The 18,142-nt window shown below is 22.8% G+C and overlaps 1 protein-coding gene across 4 annotated transcripts in view; it reads right to left on the bottom strand.

Annotated features, from left to right (window-relative positions):
* Positions 1-18,142, bottom strand: part of LOC145293811 (two pore channel protein 1-like) — a 335,061-nt gene that overhangs the window by 195,809 nt on the left and 121,110 nt on the right. The window lies entirely within an intron of this gene.

Raw genomic sequence — 18,142 nt, 5'->3', positions numbered from 1 at the left:
TATCATTAATAAATTAATTTTATATTATTTGTAAATGGTCATCTTGTTTTTTCCTTATCTTTAATAAATTAATTTTATATTATTTGTAAATGTTCATCTTGTTTTTTCCTTATCATTAATAAATTAATTTTATATTATTTGGAAATGTTCATCTTGTTTTTTCCTTATCATTAATAAATTAATTTTATATTATTTGGAAATGTTCATCTTGATTTTCCTTATCATTAATAAATTAATTTTATATTATTTGGAAATGTTCATCTTGTTTTTTCCTTATCATTAATAAATTAATTTTATATTATTTGGAAATGTTCATCTTGTTTTTTCCTTATCTTTAATAAATTAATTTTATATTATTTGGAAATGTTCATCTTGTTTTTTCCTTATCATTAATAAATTAATTTTCTATTATTTGGAAATGTTCATCTTGTTTTTTCCTTATCATTAATAAATTAATTTTATATTATTTGTAAATGTTCATCTTTTTTTTTCCTTATCATTAATAAATTAATTTTATATTATTTGGAAATGTTCATCTTGTTTTTTCCTTATCATTAATAAATTAATTTTATATTATTTGTAAATGTTCATCTTGTTTTTTCCTTATCATTAATAAATTAATTTTATATTATTTGGAAATGTTCATCTTGTTTTTTCCTTATCTTTAATAAATTAATTTTATATTATTTGTAAATGGTCATCTTGTTTTTTCCTTATCATTAATAAATTAATTTTATATTATTTGTAAATGTTCATCTTGTTTTTTCCTTATCATTAATAAATTTATTGTATATTATTAGGAAATGTTCATCTTGTTTTTTCCTTATCTTTAATAAATTAATTTTATATTATTTGGAAATGTTCATCTTGTTTTTTCCTTATCATTAATAAATTAATTTTATATTATTTGGAAATGTTCATCTGATTTTTTTCCTTATCATTAATAAATTAATTTTATATTATTTGGAAATGTTCATCTTGTTTTTTCCTTATCTTTAATAAATTAATTTTATATTATTTGGAAATGTTCATCTTGTTTTTTCCTTATCATTAATTAATTAATTTTATATTATTTGGAAATGTTCATCTTGTTTTTTCCTTATCTTTAATAAATTTATTTTATATTATTTGTAAATGTTCATCTTGTTTTTTCCTTATCTTTAATAAATTAATTTTATATTATTTGGAAATGTTCATCTTGTTGTTTCCTTATCATTAATAAATTAATTTTATATTATTTGGAAATGTTCATCTTGTTTTTTCCTTATCATTAATAAATTAATTTTATATTATTTGTAAATGTTCATCTTGTTTTTTTCCTTATCTTTAATAAATTAATTTTATATTATTTGCAAATGTTCATCTTGTTGTTTCCTTATCATTAATAAATTAATTTTATATTATTTGTAAATGTTCATCTTGTTTTTTTCCTTATCATTAATTAATTAATTTTATATTATTTGTAAATGTTCATCTTGTTGTTTCATTATCATTAATAAATTAATTTTATATTATTTGTAAATGTTCATCTTGCTTTTTCCTTATCATTAATAAATTAATTTTATATTATTTGCAAATGTTCATCTTGTTTTTTTCCTTATCTTTAATAAATTAATTTTATATTATTTGTAAATGCTCATCTTGTTTTTTCCTTATCATTAATAAATTAATTTTCTGTTATTTGGAAATGTTCATCTTGTTTTTTCCTTATCATTAATAAATTAATTTTATATTATTTGGAAATGTTCATCTTGTTTTTTCCTTATCATTAATAAATTAATTTTATATTATTTGGAAATGTTCATCTTGTTTTTTGCTTATCATTAATAAATTAATTTTATATTATTTGGAAATGTTAATCTTGTTTTTTCCTTATCTTTAATAAATTAATTTTATATTATTTGGAAATGTTCATCTTGTTTTTTCTTTATCTTTATTAAATTAATTTTATATTATTTGTAAATGTTCATCTTGTTTTTTCCTTATCATTAATAAATTAATTTTATATTATTTGTAAATGTTCATCTTGTTTTTTCCTTATCTGTACTAAATTAATTTTATATTATTTGGAAATGTTCATCTTGTTTTTTCCTTATCTGTACTAAATTAATTTTATATTATTTGGAAATGTTCATCTTGTTTTTTCCTTATCTTTAATAAATTAATTTTATATTATTTGTAAATGTTCATCTTGTTTTTTCCTTATCTTTAATAAATTTATTTTATATTATTTGGAAATGTTCATCTTGTTTTTTCCTTATCTTTAATAAATTAATTTTATATTATTTGGAAATGTTCATCTTGTTGTTTCCTTATCATTAATAAATTAATTTTATATTATTTGTAAATGTTCATCTTGCTTTTTCCTTATCATTAATAAATTAATTTTATATTATTTGCAAATGTTCATCTTGTTATTTTCCTTATCTTTAATAAATTAATTTTATATTATTTGTAAATGCTCATCTTGTTTTTTCCTTATCATTAATAAATTAATTTTCTGTTATTTGGAAATGTTCATCTTGTTTTTTCCTTATCATTAATAAATTAATTTTATATTATTTGGAAATGTTCATCTTGTTTTTTCCTTATCATTAATAAATTAATTTTATATTATTTGGAAATGTTCATCTTGTTTTTTGCTTATCATTAATAAATTAATTTTATATTATTTGGAAATGTTAATCTTGTTTTTTCCTTATCTTTAATAAATTAATTTTATATTATTTGGAAATGTTCATCTTGTTTTTTCTTTATCTTTATTAAATTAATTTTATATTATTTGTAAATGTTCATCTTGTTTTTTCCTTATCATTAATAAATTAATTTTATATTATTTGGAAATGTTCATCTTGTTTTTTCCTTATCATTAATAAATTAATTTTATATTATTTGGAAATGTTCATCTTGTTTTTTCCTTATCTGTACTAAATTAATTTTATATTATTTGGAAATGTTCATCTTGTTTTTTCCTTATCTTTAATAAATTAATTTTATATTATTTGTAAATGTTCATCTTGTTTTTTCCTTATCATTAATAAATTAATTTTCTGTTATTTGGAAATGTTCATCTTGTTTTTTCCTTATCATTAATAAATTAATTTTATATTATTTGTAAATGTTCATCTTGTTTTTTCCTTATAATTAATAAATTAATTTTATATTATTTGGAAATGTTCATCTTGTTTTTTCCTTATCTTTAATAAATTAATTTTATATTATTTAGAAATGTTCATCTTGTTTTTTCCTTATCATTAATAAATTAATTTTCTGTTATTTGGAAATGTTCATCTTGTTTTTTCCTTATCATTAATAAATTAATTTTATATTATTTGTAAATGTTCATCTTGTTTTTTCCTTATCATTAATAAATTAATTTTATATTATTTGTAAATGGTCATCTTGTTTTTTCCTTATCTTTAATAAATTAATTTTATATTATTTGTAAATGTTCATCTTGTTTTTTCCTTATCATTAATAAATTAATTTTATATTATTTGGAAATGTTCATCTTGTTTTTTCCTTATCATTAATAAATTAATTTTATATTATTTGGAAATGTTCATCTTGTTTTTTCCTTATCATTAATAAATTAATTTTATATTATTTGGAAATGTTCATCTTGTTTTTTCCTTATAATTAATAAATTAATTTTATATTATTTGTAAATGTTCATCTTGTTTTTTCCTTATCATTAATAAATTAATTTTATATTATTTGTAAATGGTCATCTTGTTTTTTCCTTATCTTTAATAAATTAATTTTATATTATTTGTAAATGTTCATCTTGTTTTTTCCTTATCATTAATAAATTAATTTTATATTATTTGGAAATGTTCATCTTGTTTTGTCCTTATCATTAATAAATTAATTTTATATTATTTGGAAATGTTCATCTTGTTTTTTCCTTATCATTAATAAATTAATTTTATATTATTTGGAAATGTTCATCTTGTTTTTTCCTTATCATTAATAAATTAATTTTATATTATTTGGAAATGTTAATCTTGTTTTTTCCTTATCTTTAATAAATTAATTTTATATTATTTGGAAATGTTCATCTTGTTTTTTCCTTATCATTAATAAATTAATTTTCTATTATTTGGAAATGTTCATCTTGTTTTTTCCTTATCATTAATAAATTAATTTTATATTATTTGTAAATGTTCATCTTTTTTTTTCCTTATCATTAATAAATTAATTTTATATTATTTGGAAATGTTCATCTTGTTTTTTCCTTATCATTAATAAATTAATTTTATATTATTTGTAAATGTTCATCTTGTTTTTTCCTTATCATTAATAAATTAATTTTATATTATTTGGAAATGTTCATCTTGTTGTTTCCTTATCTTTAATAAATTAATTTTATATTATTTGTAAATGTTCATCTTGTTTTTTCCTTATCATTAATAAATTAATTTTATATTATTTGGAAATGTTCATCTTGTTTTTTCCTTATCATTAATAAATTTATTGTATATTATTAGGAAATGTTCATCTTGTTTTTTCCTTATCTTTAATAAATTAATTTTATATTATTTGGAAATGTTCATCTTGTTTTTTCCTTATCATTAATAAATTAATTTTTTATTATTTGGATATCTTCATCTTGTTTTTTCCTTATAATTAATAAATTAATTTTATATTATTTGGAAATGTTCATCTTGTTTTTTCCTTATCATTAATAAATTAATTTTATATTATTTGGATATCTTCATCTTGTTTTTTCCTTATAATTAATAAATTAATTTTATATTATTTGGAAATGTTCATCTTGTTTTTTCCTTATCTTTAATAAATTAATTTTATATTATTTGGAAATGTTCATCTTATTTTTTTCCTTATCTTTAATAAATTAATTTTATATTATTTGGATATCTTCATCTTGTTTTTTCCTTATAATTAATAAATTAATTTTATATTATTTGGAAATGTTCATCTTGTTTTTTCCTTATCATTAATAAATTAATTTTATATTATTTGGAAATGTTCATCTTGTTTTTTCCTTATCTTTAATAAATTAATTTTATATTATTTGGAAATGTTCATCTTGTTTTTTCCTTATCATTAATTAATTAATTTTATATTATTTGGAAATGTTCATCTTGTTTTTTCCTTATAATTAATAAATTAATTTTATATTATTTGTAAATGTTCATCTTGTTTTTTCCTTATCATTAATAAATTAATTTTATATTATTTGTAAATGGTCATCTTGTTTTTTCCTTATCTTTAATAAATTAATTTTATATTATTTGTAAATGTTCATCTTGTTTTTTCCTTATCATTAATAATTTAATTTTATATTATTTGGAAATGTTCATCTTGTTTTTTCCTTATCATTAATAAATTAATTTTATATTATTTGGAAATGTTCATCTTGTTTTTTCCTTATCATTAATAAATTAATTTTATATTATTTGTAAATGTTCATCTTGTTTTTTCCTTATCATTAATAAATTAATTTTATATTATTTGGAAATGTTAATCTTGTTTTTTCCTTATCTTTAATAAATTAATTTTATATTATTTGGAAATGTTCATCTTGTTTTTTCCTTATCATTAATAAAGTAATTTTCTATTTTTTGGAAATGTTCATCTTGTTTTTTCCTTATCATTAATAAATTAATTTTATATTATTTGTAAATGTTCATCTTTTTTTTTCCTTATCATTAATAAATTAATTTTATATTATTTGGAAATGTTCATCTTGTTTTTTCCTTATCATTAATAAATTAATTTTATATTATTTGTAAATGTTCATCTTGTTTTTTCCTTATCATTAATAAATTAATTTTATATTATTTGTAAATGTTCATCTTGTTTTTTCCTTATCATTAATAAATTTATTGTATATTATTAGGAAATGTTCATCTTGTTTTTTCCTTATCTTTAATAAATTAATTTTATATTATTTGGAAATGTTCATCTTGTTTTTTCCTTATCATTAATAAATTAATTTTATATTATTTGGAAATGTTCATCTTATTTTTTTCCTTATCATTAATAAATTAATTTTATATTATTTGGAAATGTTCATCTTGTTTTTTCCTTATCTTTAATAAATTAATTTTATATTATTTGGAAATGTTCATCTTGTTTTTTCCTTATCATTAATTAATTAATTTTATATTATTTGGAAATGTTCATCTTGTTTTTTCCTTATCTTTAATAAATTTATTTTATATTATTTGGAAATGTTCATCTTGTTTTTTCCTTATCTTTAATAAATTAATTTTATATTATTTGGAAATGTTCATCTTGTTGTTTCCTTATCATTAATAAATTAATTTTATATTATTTGTAAATGTTCATCTGGCTTTTTCCTTATCATTAATAAATTAATTTTATATTATTTGCAAATGTTCATCTTGTTTTTTTCCTTATCTTTAATAAATTAATTTTATATTATTTGTAAATGCTCATCTTGTTTTTTCCTTATCATTAATAAATTAATTTTATATTATTTGGAAATGTTCATCTTGTTTTTTCCTTATCTTTAATAAATTAATTTTATATTATTTGTAAATGTTCATCTTGTTTTTTCCTTATCATTAATAAATTAATTTTATATTATTTGGAAATGTTCATCTTGTTTTTTCCTTATCTGTAATAAATTAATTTTATATTATTTGGAAATGTTCATCTTGTTTTTTCCTTATCATTAATAAATTAATTTTATATTATTTGGAAATGTTCATCTTGTTTTTTCCTTATCATTAATAAATTAATTTTATATTATTTGAAATGTTCATCTTGTTTTTTTCCTTATCATTAATAAATTTAATTTTATATTATTTGTAAATGTTCATCTTGTTTTTTGCTTATCATTAATAAATTAATTTTATATTATTTGGAAATGTTAATCTTGTTTTTTCCTTATCTTTAATAAATTAATTTTATATTATTTGGAAATGTTCATCTTGTTTTTTTCTTTATCTTTATTAAATTAATTTTATATTATTTTGTAAATGTTCATCTTGTTTTTTCCTTATCATTAATAAATTAAGTTTGTATTTATAGATTAATTCCAGAATTGTTTTATTGTATGTTGAAAGTCACCAACACAGTTGTATTTATAGATTAATTCCAGAATTGTTTTATTGTATGTTGAAAGTCACCAACACAGTTGTATTTATAGATTAATTCCAGAATTGTTTTATTGTATGTTGAAAGTCACCAACACAGTTGTATTTATAGATTAATTCCAGAATTGTTTTATTGTATGTTGAAAGTCACCAACACAGTTGTATTTATAGATTAATTCCAGAATTGTTTTATTGTATGTTGAAAGTCACCAACACAGTTGTATTTATAGATTAATTCCAGAATTGTTTTATTGTATGTTGAAAGTCACCAACACAGTTGTATTTATAGATTAATTCCAGAATTGTTTTATTGTATGTTGAAAGTCACCAACACAGTTGTATTTATAGATTAATTCCAGAATTGTTTTATTGTATGTTGAAAGTCACCAACACAGTTGTATTTATAGATTAATTCCAGAATTGTTTTATTGTATGTTGAAAGTCACCAACACAGTTGTATTTATAGATTAATTCCAGAATTGTTTTATTGTATGTTGAAAGTCACCAACACAGTTGTATTTATAGATTAATTCCAGAATTGTTTTATTGTATGTTGAAAGTCACCAACACAGTTGTATTTATAGATTAATTCCAGAATTGTTTTATTGTATGTTGAAAGTCACCAACACAGTTGTATTTATAGATTAATTCCAGAATTGTTTTATTGTATGTTGAAAGTCACCAACACAGTTGTATTTATAGATTAATTCCAGAATTGTTTTATTGTATGTTGAAAGTCACCAACACAGTTGTATTTATAGATTAATTCCAGAATTGTTTTATTGTATGTTGAAAGTCACCAACACAGTTGTATTTATAGATTAATTCCAGAATTGTTTTATTGTATGTTGAAAGTCACCAACACAGTTGTATTTATAGATTAATTCCAGAATTGTTTTATTGTATGTTGAAAGTCACCAACACAGTTGTATTTATAGATTAATTCCAGAATTGTTTTATTGTATGTTGAAAGTCACCAACACAGTTGTATTTATAGATTAATTCCAGAATTGTTTTATTGTATGTTGAAAGTCACCAACACAGTTGTATTTATAGATTAATTCCAGAATTGTTTTATTGTATGTGGAAAGTCACCAACACAGTTGTATTTATAGATTAATTCCAGAATTGTTTTATTGTATGTTGAAAGTCACCAACACAGTTGTATTTATAGATTAATTCCAGAATTGTTTTATTGTATGTTGAAAGTCACCAACACAGTTGTATTTATAGATTAATTCCAGAATTGTTTTATTGTATGTTGAAAGTCACCAACACAGTTGTATTTATAGATTAATTCCAGAATTGTTTTATTGTATGTTGAAAGTCACCAACACAGTTGTATTTATAGATTAATTCCAGAATTGTTTTATTGTATGTTGAAAGTCACCAACACAGTTGTATTTATAGATTAATTCCAGAATTGTTTTATTGTATGTTGAAAGTCACCAACACAGTTGTATTTATAGATTAATTCCAGAATTGTTTTATTGTATGTTGAAAGTCACCAACACAGTTGTATTTATAGATTAATTCCAGAATTGTTTTATTGTATGTTGAAAGTCACCAACACAGTTGTATTTATAGATTAATTCCAGAATTGTTTTATTGTATGTTGAAAAGTCACCAACACAGTTGTATTTATAGATTAATTCCAGAATTGTTTTATTGTATGTTGAAAGTCACCAACACAGTTGTATTTATAGATTAATTCCAGAATTGTTTTATTGTATGTTGAAAGTCACCAACACAGTTGTATTTATAGATTAATTCCAGAATTGTTTTATTGTATGTTGAAAGTCACCAACACAGTTGTATTTATAGATTAATTCCAGAATTGTTTTATTGTATGTTGAAAGTCACCAACACAGTTGTATTTATAGATTAATTCCAGAATTGTTTTATTGTATGTTGAAAGTCACCAACACAGTTGTATTTATAGATTAATTCCAGAATTGTTTTATTGTATGTTGAAAGTCACCAACACAGTTGTATTTATAGATTAATTCCAGAATTGTTTTATTGTATGTTGAAAGTCACCAACACAGTTGTATTTATAGATTAATTCCAGAATTGTTTTATTGTATGTTGAAAGTCACCAACACAGTTGTATTTATAGATTAATTCCAGAATTGTTTTATTGTATGTTGAAAGTCACCAACACAGTTGTATTTATAGATTAATTCCAGAATTGTTTTATTGTATGTTGAAAGTCACCAACACAGTTGTATTTATAGATTAATTCCAGAATTGTTTTATTGTATGTTGAAAGTCACCAACACAGTTGTATTTATAGATTAATTCCAGAATTGTTTTATTGTATGTTGAAAGTCACCAACACAGTTGTATTTATAGATTAATTCCAGAATTGTTTTATTGTATGTTGAAAGTCACCAACACAGTTGTATTTATAGATTAATTCCAGAATTGTTTTATTGTATGTTGAAAGTCACCAACACAGTTGTATTTATAGATTAATTCCAGAATTGTTTTATTGTATGTTGAAAGTCACCAACACAGTTGTATTTATAGATTAATTCCAGAATTGTTTTATTGTATGTTGAAAGTCACCAACACAGTTGTATTTATAGATTAATTCCAGAATTGTTTTATTGTATGTTGAAAGTCACCAACACAGTTGTATTTATAGATTAATTCCAGAATTGTTTTATTGTATGTTGAAAGTCACCAACACAGTTGTATTTATAGATTAATTCCAGAATTGTTTTATTGTATGTTGAAAGTCACCAACACAGTGTATTTATAGATTAATTCCAGAATTGTTTTATTGTATGTTGAAAGTCACCACACAGTTGTATTTATAGATTAATTCCAGAATTGTTTTATTGTATGTTGAAAGTCACCATCACAGTTGTATTTATAGGATTAATTCCAGAATTGTTTTTATTGTATGTTGAAAGTCACCAACACAGTTGTATTTATAGATTAATTCCAGAATTGTTTTATTGTATGTTGAAAGTCACCAACACAGTTGTATTTATAGATTAATTCCAGAATTGTTTTATTGTATGTTGAAAGTCACCAACACAGTTGTATTTATAGATTAATTCCAGAATTGTTTTATTGTATGTTGAAAGTCACCAACACAGTTGTATTTATAGATTAATTCCAGAATTGTTTTATTGTATGTTGAAAGTCACCAACACAGTTGTATTTATAGATTAATTCCAGAATTGTTTTATTGTATGTTGAAAGTCACCAACACAGTTGTATTTATAGATTAATTCCAGAATTGTTTTATTGTATGATGAAGTCACCAACACAGTTGTATTTATAGATTAATTCCAGAATTGTTTTATTGTATGTTGAAAGTCACCACACAGTTGTATTTATAGATTAATTCCAGAATTGTTTTATTGTATGTTGAAAGTCACCAACACAGTTGTATTTATAGATTAATTCCAGAATTGTTTTTATTGTATGTTGAAAGTCACCAACACAGTTGTATTTATAGATTAATTCCAGAATTGTTTTATTGTATGTTGAAAGTCACCAACACAGTTGTATTTATAGATTAATTCCAGAATTGTTTTATTGTATGTTGAAAGTCACCAACACAGTTGTATTTATAGATAATTCCAGAATTGTTTTATGTATGTTGAAAGTCACCAACACAGTTGTATTTATAGATTAATTCCAGAATTGTTTTATTGTATGTTGAAAGTCACCAACACAGTTGTATTTATAGATTAATTCCAGAATTGTTTTATTGTATGTTGAAAGTCACCAACACAGTTGTATTTATAGATTAATTCCAGAATTGTTTTATTGTATGTTGAAAGTCACCAACACAGTTGTATTTATAGATTAATTCCAGAATTGTTTTATTGTATGTTGAAAGTCACCAACACAGTTGTATTTATAGATTAATTCCAGAATTGTTTTATTGTATGTTGAAAGTCACCAACACAGTTGTATTTATAGATTAATTCCAGAATTGTTTTATTGTATGTTGAAAGTCACCAACACAGTTGTATTTATAGATAATTCCAGAATTGTTTTATTGTATGTTGAAAGTCACCAACACAGTTGTATTTATAGATTAATTCCAGAATTGTTTTATTGTATGTTGAAAGTCACCAACACAGTTGTATTTATAGATTAATTCCAGAATTGTTTTATTGTATGTTGAAAGTCACCAACACAGTTGTATTTATAGATTAATTCCAGAATTGTTTATTGTATGTTGAAAGTCACCAACACAGTTGTATTTATAGATTAATTCCAGAATTGTTTTATTGTATGTTGAAAGTCACCAACACAGTTGTATTTATAGATTAATTCCAGAATTGTTTTATTGTATGTTGAAAGTCACCAACACAGTTGTATTTATAGATTAATTCCAGAATGTTTTATTGTATGTTGAAAGTCACCAACACAGGTTTATTTATAGATTAATTCCAGAATTGTTTTATTGTATGTTGAAAGTCACCAACACAGTTGTATTTATAGATTAATTCCAGAATTGTTTTATTGTATGTTGAAAGTCACCAACACAGTTGTATTTATAGATTAATTCCAGAATTGTTTTATTGTATGTTGAAAGTCACCAACACAGTTGTATTTATAGATTAATTCCAGAATTGTTTTATTGTATGTTGAAAGTCACCAACACAGTTGTATTTATAGATTAATTCCAGAATTGTTTTATTGTATGTTGAAAGTCACCAACACAGTTGTATTTATAGATTAATTCCAGAATTGTTTTATTGTATGTTGAAAGTCACCAACACAGTTGTATTTATAGATTAATTCCAGAATTGTTTTATTGTATGTTGAAAGTCACCAACACAGTTGTATTTATAGATTAATTCCAGAATTGTTTTATTGTATGTTGAAAGTCACCAACACAGTTGTATTTATAGATTAATTCCAGAATTGTTTTATTGTATGTTGAAAGTCACCAACACAGTTGTATTTATATATTAATTCCAGAATTGTTTTATTGTATGTGGAAAGTCACCAACACAGTTGTATTTATAGATTAATTCCAGAATTGTTTTATTGTATGTGGAAAGTCACCAACACAGTTGTATTTATAGATTAATTCCAGAATTGTTTTATTGTATGTTGAAAGTCACCAACACAGTTGTATTTATAGATTAATTCCAGAATTGTTTTATAGTATGTTGAAAGTCACCAACACAGTTGTATTTATAGATTAATTCCAGAATTGTTTTATTGTATGTTGAAAGTCACCAACACAGTTTATTTATAGATTAATTCCAGAATTGTTTTATTGTATGTTGAAAGTCACCAACACAGTTGTATTTATAGATTAATTCCAGAATTGTTTTATTTTATGTTGAAAGTCACCAACACAGTTGTATTTATAGATTAATTCCAGAATTGTTTTATTGTATGTTGAAAGTCACCAACACAGTTGTATTTATAGATTAATTTCAGAATTGTTTTATTGTATGTTGAAAGTCACCAACACAAGTTGTATTTATAGATTAATTCCAGAATTGTTTTATTGTATGTTGAAAGTCACCAACACAGTTGTATTTATAGATTAATTCCAGAATTGTTTTATTGTATGTTGAAAGTCACCAACACAGTTGTATTTATAGATTAATTCCAGAATTGTTTTATTGTATGTTGAAAGTCACCAACACAGTTGTATTTATAGATTAATTCCAGAATTGTTTTATTGTATGTTGAAAGTCACCAACACAGTTGTATTTATAGATTAATTCCAGAATTGTTTTATTGTATGTTGAAAGTCACCAACACAGTTGTATTTATAGATTAATTCCAGAATTGTTTTATTGTATGTTGAAAGTCACCAACACAGTTGTATTTATAGATTAATTCCAGAATTGTTTTATTGTATGTTGAAAGTCACCAACACAGTTGTATTTATAGATTAATTCCAGAATTGTTTTATTGTATGTTGAAAGTCACCAACACAGTTGTATTTATAGATTAATTCCAGAATTGTTTTATTGTATGTTGAAAGTCACCAACACAGTTGTATTTATAGATTAATTCCAGAATTGTTTTATTGTATGTTGAAAGTCACCAACACAGTTGTATTTATAGATTAATTCCAGAATTGTTTTATTGTATGTTGAAAGTCACCAACACAGTTGTATTTATAGATTAATTCCAGAATTGTTTTATTGTATGTTGAAAGTCACCAACACAGTTGTATTTATAGATTAATTCCAGAATTGTTTTATTGTATGTTGAAAGTCACCAACACAGTTGTATTTATAGATTAATTCCAGAATTGTTTTATTGTATGTTGAAAGTCACCAACACAGTTGTATTTATAGATTAATTCCAGAATTGTTTTATTGTATGTTGAAAGTCACCAACACAGTTGTATTTATAGATTAATTCCAGAATTGTTTTATTGTATGTTGAAAGTCACCAACACAGTTGTATTTATAGATTAATTCCAGAATTGTTTTATTGTATGTTGAAAGTCACCAACACAGTTGTATTTATAGATTAATTCCAGAATTGTTTTATTGTATGTTGAAAGTCACCAACACAGTTGTATTTATAGATTAATTCCAGAATTGTTTTATTGTATGTTGAAAGTCACCAACACAGTTGTATTTATAGATTAATTCCAGAATTGTTTTATTGTATGTTGAAAGTCACCAACACAGTTGTATTTATAGATTAATTCCAGAATTGTTTTATTGTATGTTGAAAGTCACCAACACAGTTGTATTTATAGATTAATTCCAGAATTGTTTTATTGTATGTTGAAAGTCACCAACACAGTTGTATTTATAGATTAATTCCAGAATTGTTTTATTGTATGTTGAAAGTCACCAACACAGTTGTATTTATAGATTAATTCCAGAATTGTTTTATTGTATGTTGAAAGTCACCAACACAGTTGTATTTATAGATTAATTCCAGAATTGTTTTATTGTATGTTGAAAGTCACCAACACAGTTGTATTTATAGATTAATTCCAGAATTGTTTTATTGTATGTTGAAAGTCACCAACACAGTTGTATTTATAGATTAATTCCAGAATTGTTTTATTGTATGTTGAAAGTCACCAACACAGTTGTATTTATAGATTAATTCCAGAATTGTTTTATTGTATGTTGAAAGTCACCAACACAGTTGTATTTATAGATTAATTCCAGAATTGTTTTATTGTATGTTGAAAGTCACCAACACAGTTGTATTTATAGATTAATTCCAGAATTGTTTTATTGTATGTTGAAAGTCACCAACACAGTTGTATTTATAGATTAATTCCAGAATTGTTTTATTGTATGTTGAAAGTCACCAACACAGTTGTATTTATAGATTAATTCCAGAATTGTTTTATTGTATGTTGAAAGTCACCAACACAGTTGTATTTATAGATTAATTCCAGAATTGTTTTATTGTATGTTGAAAGTCACCAACACAGTTGTATTTATAGATTAATTCCAGAATTGTTTTATTGTATGTTGAAAGTCACCAACACAGTTGTATTTATAGATTAATTCCAGAATTGTTTTATTGTATGTTGAAAGTCACCAACACAGTTGTATTTATAGATTAATTCCAGAATTGTTTTATTGTATGTTGAAAGTCACCAACACAGTTGTATTTATAGATTAATTCCAGAATTGTTTTATTGTATGTTGAAAGTCACCAACACAGTTGTATTTATAGATTAATTCCAGAATTGTTTTATTGTATGTTGAAAGTCACCAACACAGTTGTATTTATAGATTAATTCCAGAATTGTTTTATTGTATGTTGAAAGTCACCAACACAGTTGTATTTATAGATTAATTCCAGAATTGTTTTATTGTATGTTGAAAGTCACCAACACAGTTGTATTTATAGATTAATTCCAGAATTGTTTTATTGTATGTTGAAAGTCACCAACACAGTTGTATTTATAGATTAATTCCAGAATTGTTTTATTGTATGTTGAAAGTCACCAACACAGTTGTATTTATAGATTAATTCCAGAATTGTTTTATTGTATGTTGAAAGTCACCAACACAGTTGTATTTATAGATTAATTCCAGAATTGTTTTATTGTATGTTGAAAGTCACCAACACAGTTGTATTTATAGATTAATTCCAGAATTGTTTTATTGTATGTTGAAAGTCACCAACACAGTTGTATTTATAGATTAATTCCAGAATTGTTTTATTGTATGTTGAAAGTCACCAACACAGTTGTATTTATAGATTAATTCCAGAATTGTTTTATTGTATGTTGAAAGTCACCAACACAGTTGTATTTATAGATTAATTCCAGAATTGTTTTATTGTATGTTGAAAGTCACCAACACAGTTGTATTTATAGATTAATTCCAGAATTGTTTTATTGTATGTTGAAAGTCACCAACACAGTTGTATTTATAGATTAATTCCAGAATTGTTTTATTGTATGTTGAAAGTCACCAACACAGTTGTATTTATAGATTAATTCCAGAATTGTTTTATTGTATGTTGAAAGTCACCAACACAGTTGTATTTATAGATTAATTCCAGAATTGTTTTATTGTATGTTGAAAGTCACCAACACAGTTGTATTTATAGATTAATTCCAGAATTGTTTTATTGTATGTTGAAAGTCACCAACACAGTTGTATTTATAGATTAATTCCAGAATTGTTTTATTGTATGTTGAAAGTCACCAACACAGTTGTATTTATAGATTAATTCCAGAATTGTTTTATTGTATGTTGAAAGTCACCAACACAGTTGTATTTATAGATTAATTCCAGAATTGTTTTATTGTATGTTGAAAGTCACCAACACAGTTGTATTTATAGATTAATTCCAGAATTGTTTTATTGTATGTTGAAAGTCACCAACACAGTTGTATTTATAGATTAATTCCAGAATTGTTTTATTGTATGTTGAAAGTCACCAACACAGTTGTATTTATAGATTAATTCCAGAATTGTTTTATTGTATGTTGAAAGTCACCAACACAGTTGTATTTATAGATTAATTCCAGAATTGTTTTATTGTATGTTGAAAGTCACCAACACAGTTGTATTTATAGATTAATTCCAGAATTGTTTTATTGTATGTTGAAAGTCACCAACACAGTTGTATTTATAGATTAATTCCAGAATTGTTTTATTGTATGTTGAAAGTCACCAACACAGTTGTATTTATAGATTAATTCCAGAATTGTTTTATTGTATGTTGAAAGTCACCAACACAGTTGTATTTATAGATTAATTCCAGAATTGTTTTATTGTATGTTGAAAGTCACCAACACAGTTGTATTTATAGATTAATTCCAGAATTGTTTTATTGTATGTTGAAAGTCACCAACACAGTTGTATTTATAGATTAATTCCAGAATTGTTTTATTGTATGTTGAAAGTCACCAACACAGTTGTATTTATAGATTAATTCCAGAATTGTTTTATTGTATGTTGAAAGTCACCAACACAGTTGTATTTATAGATTAATTCCAGAATTGTTTTATTGTATGTTGAAAGTCACCAACACAGTTGTATTTATAGATTAATTCTCAGAATTGTTTTATTGTATGTTGAAAGTCACCAACACAGTTGTATTTATAGATTAATTCCAGAATTGTTTTATTGTATGTTGAAAGTCACCAACACAGTTGTATTTATAGATTAATTCCAGAATTGTTTTATTGTATGTTGAAAGTCACCAACACAGTTGTATTTATAGATTAATTCCAGAATTGTTTTATTGTATGTTGAAAGTCACCAACACAGTTGTATTTATAGATTAATTCCAGAATTGTTTTATTGTATGTTGAAAGTCACCAACACAGTTGTATTTATAGATTAATTCCAGAATTGTTTTATTGTATGTTGAAAGTCACCAACACAGTTGTATTTATAGATTAATTCCAGAATTGTTTTATTGTATGTTGAAAGTCACCAACACAGTTGTATTTATAGATTAATTCCAGAATTGTTTTATTGTATGTTGAAAGTCACCAACACAGTTGTATTTATAGATTAATTCCAGAATTGTTTTATTGTATGTTGAAAGTCACCAACACAGTTGTATTTATAGATTAATTCCAGAATTGTTTTATTGTATGTTGAAAGTCACCAACACAGTTGTATTTATAGATTAATTCCAGAATTGTTTTATTGTATGTTGAAAGTCACCAACACAGTTGTATTTATAGATTAATTCCAGAATTGTTTTATTGTATGTTGAAAGTCACCAACACAGTTGTATTTATAGATTAATTCCAGAATTGTTTTATTGTATGTTGAAAGTCACCAACACAGTTGTATTTATAGATTAATTCCAGAATTGTTTTATTGTATGTTGAAAGTCACCAACACAGTTGTATTTATAGATTAATTCCAGAATTGTTTTATTGTATGTTGAAAGTCACCAACACAGTTGTATTTATAGATTAATTCCAGAATTGTTTTATTGTATGTTGAAAGTCACCAACACAGTTGTATTTATAGATTAATTCCAGAATTGTTTTATTGTATGTTGAAAGTCACCAACACAGTTGTATTTATAGATTAATTCCAGAATTGTTTTATTGTATGTTGAAAGTCACCAACACAGTTGTATTTATAGATTAATTCCAGAATTGTTTTATTGTATGTTGAAAGTCACCAACACAGTTGTATTTATAGATTAATTCCAGAATTGTTTTATTGTATGTTGAAAGTCACCAACACAGTTGTATTTATAGATTAATTCCAGAATTGTTTTATTGTATGTTGAAAGTCACCAACACAGTTGTATTTATAGATTAATTCCAGAATTGTTTTATTGTATGTTGAAAGTCACCAACACAGTTGTATTTATAGATTAATTCCAGAATTGTTTTATTGTATGTTGAAAGTCACCAACACAGTTGTATTTATAGATTAATTCCAGAATTGTTTTATTGTATGTTGAAAGTCACCAACACTGTTGTATTTATAGATTAATTCCAGAATTGTTTTATTGTATGTTGAAAGTCACCAACACAGTTGTATTTATAGATTAATTCCAGAATTGTTTTATTGTATGTTGAAAGTCACCAACACAGTTGTATTTATAGATTAATTCCAGAATTGTTTTATTGTATG

Source organism: Euprymna scolopes, chromosome 15 (assembly GCF_053919585.1).
Source record: "Euprymna scolopes isolate OS-2025 chromosome 15, ASM5391958v1, whole genome shotgun sequence".
NCBI classification, from domain to species: Eukaryota; Metazoa; Mollusca; class Cephalopoda; order Sepiida; family Sepiolidae; genus Euprymna; species Euprymna scolopes.
Note: the sequence above shows the minus strand (reverse complement) of the source record. Positions and strands in the feature narration are given on the sequence as shown.